The sequence below is a fragment of the Prionailurus viverrinus genome, chromosome D1 (genome assembly GCF_022837055.1).
Source record: "Prionailurus viverrinus isolate Anna chromosome D1, UM_Priviv_1.0, whole genome shotgun sequence".
NCBI classification, from domain to species: domain Eukaryota; kingdom Metazoa; phylum Chordata; class Mammalia; order Carnivora; family Felidae; genus Prionailurus; species Prionailurus viverrinus.
Window position 1 is genome coordinate 97,336,115 of NC_062570.1, and position 13,061 is coordinate 97,349,175.

General features: G+C 54.9%; 1 protein-coding gene across 6 annotated transcripts in view; it reads left to right on the top strand.

The window, feature by feature from the left end:
* The first annotated feature begins 7,589 nt into the window (after positions 1–7,589).
* The window catches only part of TSPAN18 (tetraspanin 18), a 186,207-nt gene continuing 180,735 nt past the window's right edge, over positions 7,590–13,061 (top strand). For all 6 annotated transcript variants that reach the window (XM_047877823.1, XM_047877824.1, XM_047877819.1 and 3 more), the window contains exon 1: positions 7,590–7,880. The gene's annotated coding sequence lies outside the window, so the exon portion shown is untranslated. The remainder of the gene's footprint in view (positions 7,881–13,061) is intronic.

Here is a 13,061-nt window from a genome sequence, read left to right on the forward strand (position 1 = left end):
GGACCCAAGGTCTCGTAGCAAAGGTCAGCCTCTTAAAAAATGGAGCCACTAAGCAAACATTCTGGGGGAGCTTTACGGAGTTAAGCTGTTTGTGCTGGGGAAGCATTTCTAAAAACTGCACATGGGGCCTTTTATCCACCTTATAATTGGCTCTGGTTCCTCTGTAACTGGGGATAAATCAGGCATCAGCCTGTCTGTAGGTTTATTAGAGACTTACACATTTGGAATAAAAAGCAAGGAATCAGGCAGGCAGTGGCGGAGAAGGAGGAAACCCGGGAAGAAGAAGAAGAACTAGATGGAGAGACGTAGACAGCTGGACAAACGGGCCCCAGTTCCGCTGTAAATCAGCCGATGAACTTGGCCGAGCCACTGCCCCGCTGCCATCCGTGGGCTTCCTCATCCACAAAGACGGCCGGTGGGGTAAAATCACTTTTGATAAACTGTGCCACGCTCTCCTCTGGCTCCCCTGTGGGGGTCCTTCTTCCCCGTCTTCCCTCACGAGCTCTCACACCCCCCCGCCTCTTGTCAGAACGCTAGCCGAGGCCAGCAGGCATCGCTGTGCAAAACAAGCGATCCTCATCCAGGGCTTGTTAACTCAAGAACGAGATACAGTCCAAATTCTTTCGGCGGAAGGGGCTTGAGGGTCAGTTCGCATGTTGGCACATGAACTTGTTCTCATTAAATAAGTCAGTCGAGATGTGAACATTCATCTGGGTAAGTGAATGAATCAGCCTCACTCTGAAAAGAAAAATAGAGACGCCATTAATCAGCGTAGATATATACAAGCACACACACGCACACGCACACACCAACACTCACATCCCCTGACTCTCTCTCTCTCTCTCTCTCTCTCTCTCTCTCTCTCACACACACACACACACACACACACACACGTATAGATGTGGGTCCTGGAGCCAGATTCCTCAAGTTTGAATCTCAGCTCTGCCTCTTAGCTAAGCAACATTTGTCAAAGTCCTCAACCATTATGTCCTCAGTTTTCCCACCTGTGAAACGGGGATGATGACAGTAGTGAATCGTCAGAAAGTACTTAGCAGGTCACCTGGTGCGTGGCAAGTGCTCTGTAATATAAGGTAAATAAGTCCCGGCCATCGCAGGGTATCTGGGCTCTCCCCTACCCACCCACCCCCCCCACCCTTGCACGGCTCTAGGAGTCACTCCGAACCTGACTCAATCTGAACCTGACTTCGTCACTTTGCTCATCAACACAGAGATAATGGGCACGAGGTAGCATGACTCGAGATACAGAATCTTGGGCTCTGGAATATGCCTGCCGTAGGGTTCGCGCTCACCAGCAGAGTGACAAGTAATGACCTCTGAGCCTCAGGTTTCCCCTCTGTAAATGGGGACAGTAGCAGGTGCTTCCTCAAGGGGTTGTTGAGAGGAACTAACACAGACACCGTGCTGAACAAGGCACGGGGGACTTAGTGGGAGCTCAGTAGAGTTCTTGGCCTGCGGCCTTTGTAACTTTGCCTCCCCTGGAGCACACCGCAGGCTCTCCAAGCCTCATGTATGGGTGAGGCTTGGTCTGCAAGGCAGGTAGGTGCAACAGTCCTCCCCATGCCGTGTGCCCTCGGCAAGCGCTTTCCACGTGTTACTTCAATTATCCTTCCCGGTCCCCCGTGAGGCCGCTTTTATCTCCATTTCGCAGAGGAGGAAGCTGAGTCTCAGGCAGACTGGGTGACTTGCCCAGGGTCACGGTGAGCTGACCTTTCAGCCCAGGTTTGTCCATCCCAGAGTCCAAGGGCTGTGACGTTCGGGCACTGCAAGGAAGCTGAGCAGAACCTTTACTTTCATGGCTGGATTTAGCGACCCAGACAGGGCGTCCGCTGCTCGAGGGCAGGAGGGCCCTTGGCCGTGGACCCAGCCCTACGGCTTCCCGGGGCAACTCCTGCAGGTATCCTGCCTTCCTGTTCCTCCTCTGTGGGGGTTGTTTACACGAGAGCATAGAAGGGTGGGCCCAAGAGGCTTTGGGTTGGAGCAGAGAGGTAGGAACTAAGAGCTCACAGGGCAGAGGGGGTATCTTCCAGCGACCAAAGCTTGGAGCGCAAACAATGAGGCAAGACGTTTGGCCAGCAGAACACTGACTTGGGAAAAGCAGGACCCAAACTTCCCTAAACTCTAAAGGCAAACCGTGCTGGCAGATCTGGAACGGGTCGCCCCTGCCCAACCGCAGCTTGACCTCAGCACTTTTGTCTGTGGAGGAGGGTTGCACAAGCTGTCTTAAATTTAAAAATTTGCTGGTTGTATTGACTGCTCCCTGTCAATCCTCCAAATGAGGGCGGGGACCAACGCGTTCTTTCTTCTTACGCAGGTTTGGGCGTCCAGGTATGGAGGCAGTTCACAGATGTGATCTCAGCAGCTCTACATGGATGATAAAGGTGATTCAAAAAATAAATAAATAAAATACATTGGGTATGTGCCGTGGGTTTTGTTTGTTTTTGAGAGAGAGAGAGAGAGAGAGAGAGAGAGAATCCCAAGCAGGTTCCATGCTCAGCACAGAGCCCGACACAGGGCTCAATCCAATCCCACAACCCTGGGATCGTGACCTGAGCCGAAATCAAGAGTCAGGTGCTCCACAGACTGAGCCGCTCAGGTGCCCCTGTGATGTGCTTTCTGGTTGCCAAAGCCTCCTTTGCAGACGTCCTCTCCTCCGGTGTTTATAAGTGACCCGGCGTGGCGGGGGGGGGGGGGGGGGGGGGGGGGTAGGTGCTATCATTCCCCTTGAGAAGAGGAAGACCAGGAAGGCTCAGCTTGGCCAAGGCCACATGGCCGGAAAGTTCAATGCCAGGCTGGCCCCAGGACTTCTGAGCCTCACCCCAACCCACAGCTGGAGGCGAAAAGAGAAAGGAAGTGAAAGGAGAAAGGCTTGAACTTCAGTTCTTTGTTTGTTGGGTGATCTTGGGTGGATCTCTGGTTTCTGTCTCTGTAAAAACAGGCTCCCTAGCCACCCCTACCTAATGGAGTCCTTAGAAAGCTTGTCACAGTGCTTGGCACGGTGCACTTTCCTCCTGTTAAAGATTAGGAGTCTAAAAGCACAGAGAGGGGAAGTGCCTTGCCCAAAACCACACAGCTGATGAACAAAGAAACCAGGCCTGGAACCTGGGTTTACCTGCCCTCACAACCTGAGCTTCCACACTAGAAAACACTCCCGGATGGATGGTAATTATTAGTATTGTATATTACTATCATTTAATTAACAACAACAACAACAAAAAAAATGAAGGCGGATGATGAGGGTTCAGCAGTCTCCCTATCTGGTAGGATCTATTCCAGGGAGCTGTTTTCTGGAAAGCCGGGCTAGGAAGCACCCAAGAAGCTCTGCCCCAGGTCCCTCCCAGCATAGCCATTTAGAATCTACATCTTCCCCCCCACTACCCCCCCCCCCCCCCCCCCCCCCCCCCCCGTAGAGGGTGGTGGGGAGAGAGTCAGTACTACTTTCTTCTAGCTCCTAGCCAGCTGCATTCCTGGGGCGGGGGAAGGAGGACCTTGGCCTGGCAAGCCCTTGGCTGAAGACACTCCTAGAGGCTGGCTGTGGCCTGGGGCAGCTTGTCAGAGGGATATTCTTCAACCCCCCAAAGGACGTTCCTAGGATTTTCAAATTTATTCTATGAAAATCATTGCAAAGAGAAACAAATTCAATCAGGCTCAGTGCAACATTTAATGAACTGTCATTTGGGGGGAAATGATTGTAGATTACATAGGAGAAGAAACAATTCAGAAAAAAAAAAAAAACCTCAGGGGGGCAATGATTAAATATTTAAAATGCAGACTGCTTTGGAAATGCTGGGTTGTGAGATTGAAGATGCCTCCTGGGGAAAGCACCCGGGGCTTCCAGCATCCTCCATTCACCCATTTCCCACATTCGGCTGCCTTTTATTGAGCACTTATTATGTGCCAGGGGCTATGCTGAGAGCTTTCCCTGAGAATCTCACCGCCACCCAATGCCAGAGATGTGGTTGTAATTCCCATTTAAAAATGTATCAGCTGAGGCTCAGAGGGTCGCAGTGGCTGGCCCAAGGTGGCATGGTTAGGAACTGGCTTCTAACATCCCTCTGAGCGCTGACTTTAAAAAGTCCTGGAGAGCCAGACGTGGACAAGGCAGGGTCCCTGTCCTTGAGAAGCTCAGAGTCTAACCGGCCGTAAATTTATAAAGGTTAGGAGCGAGAGGTCACCCCTTCTAGTGATTTCAAATTCTTTGTAAGTGAAGGACACTTTCTCCTTGAAGTCTCATGTGAGACACCATCATACAACACAGATGAAAAGGGAACGTGTTTCTGGTGAAAGCTGGGAGGGAGACCTCCCCCTCTCCGCCCAACACTCCTTAGGCACTTGGGACAGGACTGTGAGTCTAACTGGAAACCCACTGATCGCACCTAGATGTGGCATTTGACAGATGGGAACACGGAAGCCAGGACTGGAACTTGGGCCTGTGGACTCCTGGTTTGGGGCTGTTTGCTCTGCATTAGTGTCCCCAGGGTGCAGGTGTGCGGATGCTTCGCTCCAGGAATCCCCTGTCCAGTGACATGGGCTGCCCAGCGCTGGCCGCACTCTGGCGACTTTGGGTCTTTCAAGCCAGCTCAACGTTTTTTCCAGATGTCAGAGAAAAACAAAGTCTAAGAGCCCCTTGGAGGAGAGCTGAATATGTTCAGAAGAACCATTTCTACTAGAACCCCAAACACGGGGTGGGGGGAGTTGAAAGGGCCTTGGTTCGACACCCAGCTCTCCAACCATGACCAGGATCTAGTCCGTGGTTCTTCCTCAGTTTCTCCATCTGTAGCAGGAAGTGGTTGGATTACACTGGATTCTCTACAAGGCTCCTTCCAGAATGAGTAAATGGGGAATCTAGAACCTTCTAGGCTGGGCCACTTCTGGGTTTGTGAGACTCCAGTCAGTCAACAGTGGCCTTGACACCCCGTTTGCTCCCTCCTGAGGAGTGCTGACCCTCGTCCTTACCCCTCCTCAACATTTTCTCCCTCTCCGAGCCTCCTCCTCTCCACCTCCCTCCCCAGTGAAACTCTCTCCTTCTCCATTTCCTGATAAGCCGAGGCCTGGTTCCTGTTTTGCTCTCATCAAAGAGAAGCAAAGGGGATCCCAGAGACCATTTGTCCAAGCCTCTCACTGTACAGGTGGAGACACTGAGGCCAGAGAAGGGAGTGGCTGCCCCAGGGTCACCCTATGGAGGAGAGGCCCACTTCTTACAAAACCAAGATCACCTCCTCTTGTCCGGAACTCAGCTCTTGGGGGTTCTTTGGCCAACAACTGCTTTTTGCCTGGACACTCAGGATTGTGTTTCCTGATGGTGGGGCATCAGAGGCCTTCAAGAAGACTGAAGGCGTTCATCCGTGGGCCTTCAACATCCCTGCTGGCCTGTGAGGAGCTGGAATTCTGTGTGTGCGCCCGGGGGGCAGGGCGGGGGGTCCCTTTCCTGTTCTCTTTCAACCCTTTTGATCACAACTTGGAGTCTCAGTTTGTTGCTCATGTGTCTTTAACACCTTTCGAGCCCTTGTTAATCTCCCTTTATGAGAGAGTGGGGCCTTGGGCTCAGCACCTCCTCAGGCAGCAGTATTTTGTTGGAATTTTTTTTTATGGCGGTTAAATATACATTGTTAGAATTTAATAACACTGTTTTATTTTCATTGTATTTATTTTTATGGGACCTTCTATTTCTAGTAATGCGATGCTGGCTTTCCATTTATGGTAACGGTATAACATTTCTTTGTAAAAACAAGCACATTTATGTAAAAACAAAATAACAAAACGAGAGTTGATTTAAAGAAAGCTATTAGGCAAACCGCCTTATCTGGTGCACAGATACTCCGTGCAGGCGGGAGCAGGGCTGTGGTCTGGGAAACTCTCACTTGGGACTGGAGCTCTCCTCCCAGCCGGGTGTCTCAGTTGTCCAAGCGGCAGCTCTGCCCTCACTGTCCTCTGCCTGCTCCTGCCAATCCCCCCAGACCCTCACACACTCTATCCATCCCTCCTGCTGTCTCTGGCCTGCACTTCCCAGGCCCCCGCACCCTCACTAGAGACTCAGCCTTTTTCCTCTTTAAATTTATGTGGCGCCTCGCGTCCAAGGAGGCCCACACAGACAGCCCCTTCCAACAGCATTCCATAAACGCAGAGCCTGTGGGGTTTCTCAGCACGAAGGGTCAGCCTCCCCCAACCCTGTTTTGGCAGCTGAAGGGGTGAACGTGGAGGCTGAATCCCTTTAGAGTTTTCCTTGTCTTTGTTTTACAGAAATTGGGCTATTAGAGATCTTCTCCCCTTGGGTTAAGCATTACTCACTCTGCGTCCCTTTGAAAAGGTGGATCCTGGTTTTATTTTCCCTGGTCACACCTCTACTCTATTAGACCCTCGTCAGTCTTATCCAGAGACTTGGTGAACAGGTTGAAAGGACCAGACATCCTGGAAGTCCTTGGAGGGATGTATCCTTCTCCAGGGAAGTGGAGGAGGAAAGAGTGCTTTCCTGCCCCTGGAAACTCTGCCCCGTGGCCCAGCATTACCAACATTCATGTTCAAGACTGTAATAGGTTCAAAGCCTATCAGTCAACGCACTCTTTAGTGGGAATCAGTTGACCAATGGGCTTCAGAGCTTACTCTAGGGCCCTCACGCCCGAGTGCGAGTGCGGCAGCTTCAGAGTTGGAACTCAAAAAAGAGCTCCCCAGGGTAGAGGGGTGGGCATCCAGAGCCCCTCTCCTGGGGGCGGGGGTGGTTACCAAGCACTTTCACTTGGGTTGTCCCCTTTGATCTCCTTGCCTGCGCGTTTTGTCTGGGGCTGGGGGGGGGGGGGGTGGGGGGTGGGTTGCCGCTTCACCGGGGAGGTTCAGAGGTTAAGTGTCTCAGTGAAGTCATGTGTCAGGGGCTGCGGAGGGGCTGTGTGGCTGTGACCGCAGAACAAAGATGAAAAGATAAGTCCAGAGATCGGAGACACAGGTCTGGCCTCTCGCAATCAAGTCATTTGCATCGGGTCTGGGGTCAGCCCCGCCCCCTCCTCACCCCCGCCAGGGGCCTCCGTTATCTGCAACAGTCCAAAGCAGCCCTAGGGAGGGTGAATCCCCTTGGCTTTCAACAGGTACTCCAGGACAGCAGGAAGCCCAGGAGAAGCAGCGAGGTCCGGAGGGACAGTCATCCCGCCTCTAACCCTGCAGTCGGTTATGGGGGGCGGGGGGGAGGGCAGCGTGCAAGTTTCCCCGGGGAAAAAAATACAAAATACTCCGGGTCTAGCATGCCGCTCTCCCCACTTCCCCAGCCGATCTCCCGAATTCAGACGAAGCGAGGGCCCCTGAGCCGAGCGCGGAGGCGGGCAGGGGATGAAGGACCGGAGCGGGGTTGAGGGTGGCCCCTGGGGCGAGGCCTGGATGCTGCAACGCAGGCGGAGACCGAGGCAGGGAGGAGGCGAGGGGCAGCCCGCCTGAGGAGACGTGCCTTCTCGGCGGCCGCCACGGCAGCGGTGGCGGCGGCGACTGGAGACTGGCGGGGAGGAGGTTTGGGGAGGGGAGGGAGCGCGGGGGAGAGGGAGGGACGGAGCGGTGGCTGGGAGGTGGGGCCGGCGGGCGGGCGGGCGGCTGCAGCTGCCGCCGGCGTCTCGGGGGCTCCAGGCTGCGGGGTGGACGCAGCGCCGAGCGATCCGCAGCGGAGCCGTGCGAGGCCGCCGGAGCCCCGGCCCCGAGCCCCGAGCCCCGAGCCAGCGCCACCGTCGCCGCGCGCCAGCCGGCCCTCGGACACGCCACCGCCGCCGCCGCCGCCAGGAAGGCAGCCGGCGCCGAACAAGTTGCAAGCGCGCCTCTCCGCCCGGGGAAAGTTTCCCCCGCGGCCGCCGGCGGGAGTTGGCGTGGGGTCCCGCTGCGGCTGCTGGAAGGTAGGGGTGTCCGCACCTCCGTGCCCTCCGCGCGCCCCGCTGCTGTGCCCCCGGGGACTTGGAGACCCCACGCGCGCTCCCCGGGCGACTGTTGGGCACGGTCCGGGGTGAGGATGGCATGCGGGAGGGATCCCAGAACGGTCCGGGGGGAAGCCCAGAAACCAAGTTGTACTTCAACCAGCTTGGGGAGGAGACCGGGGAGACGTGCTCACCCCGATCCCCGCCCCGGATCCCTGCCCGGGAATCCGCGGACTAGAGGCTTCCCCCCGGACAGGTGCAGCCCCAGTCGGCGCTGGGCGCTCTGGGTGGGTGAGTGGAGGGTGCCAGGAGGATGGGGGGTGGTGGCAGGTGTGATTAACAAGGTTGGGGGTCTCAGTGGGGGCTGCGCCCCGAGGGCGGGGGGGGGGCAGGTGGGTACGCGCCACGCCACTCGGTAGGAGATCAGGTGGGGACTGGGGATTAGGAGCGAGGACCGGGGCAGGGAAGATTGTCCGGCCCAGCCAGGGCACGGAGCACGAGCCGCCTTTGGGGTCCCAACAGCGGGGCGGGGCGGGGGCGCCAAGCTTTCCTCCCGGGTCCCCCTCATCCGGTACGCGGTGTGCGCGGTTTGGGGGAAGCGAAGCACAGACTCGGTGGGGGCTCGGTGGGTCCGAGCGTCTGGCACATCCAGATTTAGGGGGTGTGCTAGGAATCCTCCGGGAGGGTTTCTCGGCTCGGGCGGGCTCGCGCCAGCTTTGGATCCCCGCTGGATTGAAGTGAGGTGGCCCCCGCCAGGGGGAGCCATTCCCCGACCCTTTCGCCCACAGGAAGGCGAGAGTCCTGGTTCCTGCTAGACAAACGCACCGAAATCGGGGACCTGGAACCACAGACCCTCCAACACACGCGGGGGCCCGCGCGGAGGAGCACCCCGGGCCGGGCCAGGCGGCGGGGGAGAGGCCCGAGCGTGAAGCTGGGGTGCACCGTGTGCTGGAAAGCTCGGTGGTGGTCAGGAGGTGCGTGATCTTGGGGATCACGCAGGGTGTATGGGTGAAAAAAACATTCACCCCCAGAATAACACAAACGGAGAGAAACTTTACACTAACAGCGAATTGGTGTAGAGAAAGAGGAGAAGAGGGTAAACTTGTGAGGTTTCTTTGGAGTCAGAACCCCATATTGCTGAATGCACCCTTTTTGTAAAAGTTATACCTTTGTTTCCCGGATGCGGCCAGATCCCTCCCTGGTGTGGGCTGCCTGGGGGTCTTATCCAGCCTCTCTGTGGGCTCAAGTAAGCCGGGTGGCACAGTACTGGGGTGATGAGGGCCCCTTGAAGATTTTAGCCGGCCGAGCTGAAGTGGGAATTTCTCAGCGGTGGACAGGAGTCCCTCTCGCCTGCGTCTGAGTCTACAGGCCACATTCATCTGGTCATTTCACAGTTGGTGGAAACCTGCTGGGTGTCCTGTTTTCTTACCTCAGGGCTCCTGTGTGTTGAGTCTGCGTATCTGTGCCCAGGCCATGGAAAGCGAGAAGGCTGCTGGCATCTGGGTCTCTGTCATGTGCGGGGCTGTTCCGCATTGAAGGGACCCTGGAGGGACCGTTGCCTTATCTCTCTCTAATTTCCTGCCCCTTCTCTACACCTCAAGAGGGTACAAATGAGCAGATCAAAGAACTACAGTGGCCTAATACTGGCCATGGGACGTTTTCATTTTTCTCTTGGCTAGAAATGTGTGCGCATTGGACAGCCGCCTCCCCTCCCCTGTCCCCAGAGTCCCCTGCGAAGGTGATAGAGATGGGGCGGTCCCCGAAAGAGAGTTTAGTTGAGGTTCTTGCTTTCCATATAGCCCAGCCGGTGTTTTTGCTGGATGTTACCGAAATACCGTAGGACGGAGGTGCCGGAAAGAAAGATCAGCATGATTATTTTGAACAGACGGGGTGGGGGGAGGAGACAGAGGAAAGGGTGGAGAAGCCCATGTCTCTGGATGTGTCTTCAAGACATTCCACGGGGCCAGAAAACAAAAGGAATTTTTCATTTTGTTTTGTTGTTAGTGGCTCTTGTTTTTCTGCAGAAGAAAGCCTGCCCACAGCGGCCCTGGCCTTGGGGCCCCTGATGGCCTGCAGCTCCTGTGTTGTCCCCCTTCTCTCTGTGTCCCACCCACAACCCACCCCACCTGCCCTAAGGAGAAGAGGGACTTGAGACTCCAAGGCTGCTGATGTTTGTGTTTGGATTTAGCATATCACGTGTGGACCCAGTGTAAACTCCAAGATCTCTGATTCAGCAAAATCGTAAGTCTTGGAAATCTGGTCTCCTTATCTCCCGGTCCCTAAATCCATTCAAACACTGCACCTCGGGACCTCTTTACCCAACCCGAGGCTGAAATGGCAGTCTATCAGGGCATTTTCTAGAAGCAGAAGTTCATCTGGAGTTGGAGGCAGGATACTTTGGGTCATCGAGGAAGTAGTCCCTCCACCTTTAAGAAAATTCCATGTCGGCCTGCAAAGAGCTACTGAGTATACTGAATGAGGTTTTAATGGTCTGAGGGTGGGCTGGAACACGGGGTGCTGGGAAGGGACAGGTGGGGAAGGGGGTGTCGAGGCAAGGGATGATGTCCCCCTGTGGGAGGGAGTAAGAAAGCGAGGAAGCAGCAAGGTTTGGGATCTCGGAGGGGGGCTGCTTTGAAATCCAACTTTTCTAGATCATCAGTGCTACTTTGGGCGAGTCACTTTCCCTCTCGAACGTGCTTTCCCGGTCTGTGAAATGAACGTGTGGGCCCAGGAGGCTCTGGGCTGGCTTACAGCTTAAAGGCAGGAGGGTGTAACTTTTTAGGGCAGAAGGCAGCTCATTGCCCTGCCTCCAGTCCAGTGGAGGGCATCTCTCCTGCTGTCTTGCCCCAGCCCTCCGCTCCCCTGCACGACACAACGAACCAGGCTCCCATCCTCCATCAGATTGCTGTTTTGGACAGAGAAGGTAATGCCAGTGACCTGTGCCTGCTGGGAGCCCAGAGTCTATCTGAGAGCTCACGTGTTGCCATTCTCCGGATGCTTGTCCAGCCCTCACTCCCCTTCCCTGAGAAGAGCAAATGTTGGTGGCTGGGCCGCCCCTTTTAGGGACCCCTCTTTCCAGAGGGCTTGCTCTTCTGGCCTATTTCATTAGTCAAGAGAAGGAAAATCAGGAACATTTGTTCGTGCTCAGCTGGTACACAGCGAAGGGAGGGGGCCTTGGAAACCAGCACTCTGGTCCCCCGGAGCAGATGATCGGTCGATCGAGTATTTCTGCAACCTGATCCCATTAGGCAAACCTGCCAGCTTGGGCTCCTCCTGCTGTACGAGCTGGCATCTTGGACCCAAATCCGGCGGGGGTGTGCAGATAATGAACGTCCTTTTAAAAAGAGAGAATGGGATGGAGAGCCCCCATGTGCGCAGCTGGCAAAGTACGTCTTTCCCGTCCGCACTTATTTTCAGGTCAGCCCTGGCCCCTCGTCCGCACCCAAGGCTGCTGGTGTAATTAGTGAATCGAACAACTCGGAGATGTGCAAAAAAACGTGTTCCCTGGTTGTGTGCACGCGGGCAGGTGCTGAGAGGCAACAGGGTGGTGTGGAAAGGTCACTGAACCGTAACTAGAGAGACTTGTGTTTGAGCCCTGATTCTGTTGCAAAGGGAGCTGTGTGACCTCAGTGAGTCACTGCCCCTCTCTGAGCCTGTGTTGCCGTCTCTTCAGAGGTAGCATTGCGCGGTGGCTGGGCTGCCCGGGTTTGAATGTTGGCTTTCTCCTACTGATCAGCTGTGTGACCTTAGGCCGTTCAACCTTTGGTGCCTCAGTTTCCTGATCTGCAAAATGGGACTACTAATATCTCATCAGATTGTTGTGACGAGGCAATGAGATAAAACGTGTAGGACCGTGCCCTGCATGCGGTCACTGCTCAACAAATGTTCCCTGTCATCACTGTCCTTATGTGAAATGGGAGGGGACAATGTTGATTCTTTCCAGCTCTGATAGTCTGTGGCTTGGTGTATGTGTGTGTGTGTGAGAGAGAGAGAGAGTGTGTTCCATCCCCATGGCAGGAAGCCCAGTTTGACGTCACTGAAAATATCCTGGTTTCTGGCACTTGAGGGATGATATTTCATCAGCTAGAATTTGCCCATCCCTTCCCTTCCATCCTTTGTTTCCCGCCCTCAGCCATAGTATGAAGACCATATGTGCAGATAATGAGTTTAAGCTGATAAACAACTCCCAGATTCACCCAAATCAAAGGCCATCTTGCTAGAAGACACTTTTGAATGTACAGTAAATAATCTGGGCTTCTCTGCTATGTTGCATTAGGTCTGGCTGACCCTTCCCTCTTTGGATTCTGCCCCTTGGTCTGCTGTGGCGACACGGACCGGGCCGGGTGTGTGTCCCGGGCTTAATTAGCAGCCCTGGCGGCGGCAGCCTCCTCCAGACGCCCCCTCGCCCCCTCCAGCGAGGCTGGTGCTCTGAGCCACCCCAGGGATGGTCTTCGGGGTGGCACACATTTTGGGAGAGACGACGCTTCGTCTCACCTCCACCCATGAGGTTGGGTTAGATATTGTCCTCGTTTTACAGATTACAAAGCAAGGCTCAGAAGAGCCAAATGAGCAGGTGGTCGTGCTGGGATGTGAACCTACGTCGATCTGATTGCCCATCCAGCAATTGCTCCGAACCACGGTGTGATACTTCGTCTCGTATCAGAACCTCCTGTGAGCTCCAAAGCCCCAGGAAAGCTACCTTTAAGATTCCTTCAGGCCCTCTCCTCCCTGCCTTTGCCCATCTTCCAGGCTCAGTGCCTTATGCGATTCCCTCTTTTCATCCTGCGTGGATTTCCCAACCAATCTAGGGACAGTGAGGGGGAAAGCTTTGGGGGACAACTGCTGCTTACAAGAGGGCGATGACCTTACTAAGCAACAAAAGGTTTCTGGAAGAGGATGCGCGTTGGAGTCACAGATGTGAGTTTGAACCTTGTTTCTGACACTTCCTGGCTCTATGGCTTTGGTTTCCTTATCTGTGAGAAGCAGCAGAGTAGGGACAATAACACGATTGAGCTAAGTATCAGCGGCTATAGCACAGGTACGACGCCAGACTCAGTGGCCTGACCCTGCAGGTGTAATTCCTGCTCACGTGCCTTGTGTGGCGCGGATCTCGGCTCCATGCGGGTTACCCAGGCACCCAGGCTGATGATGACTCCACTGTCT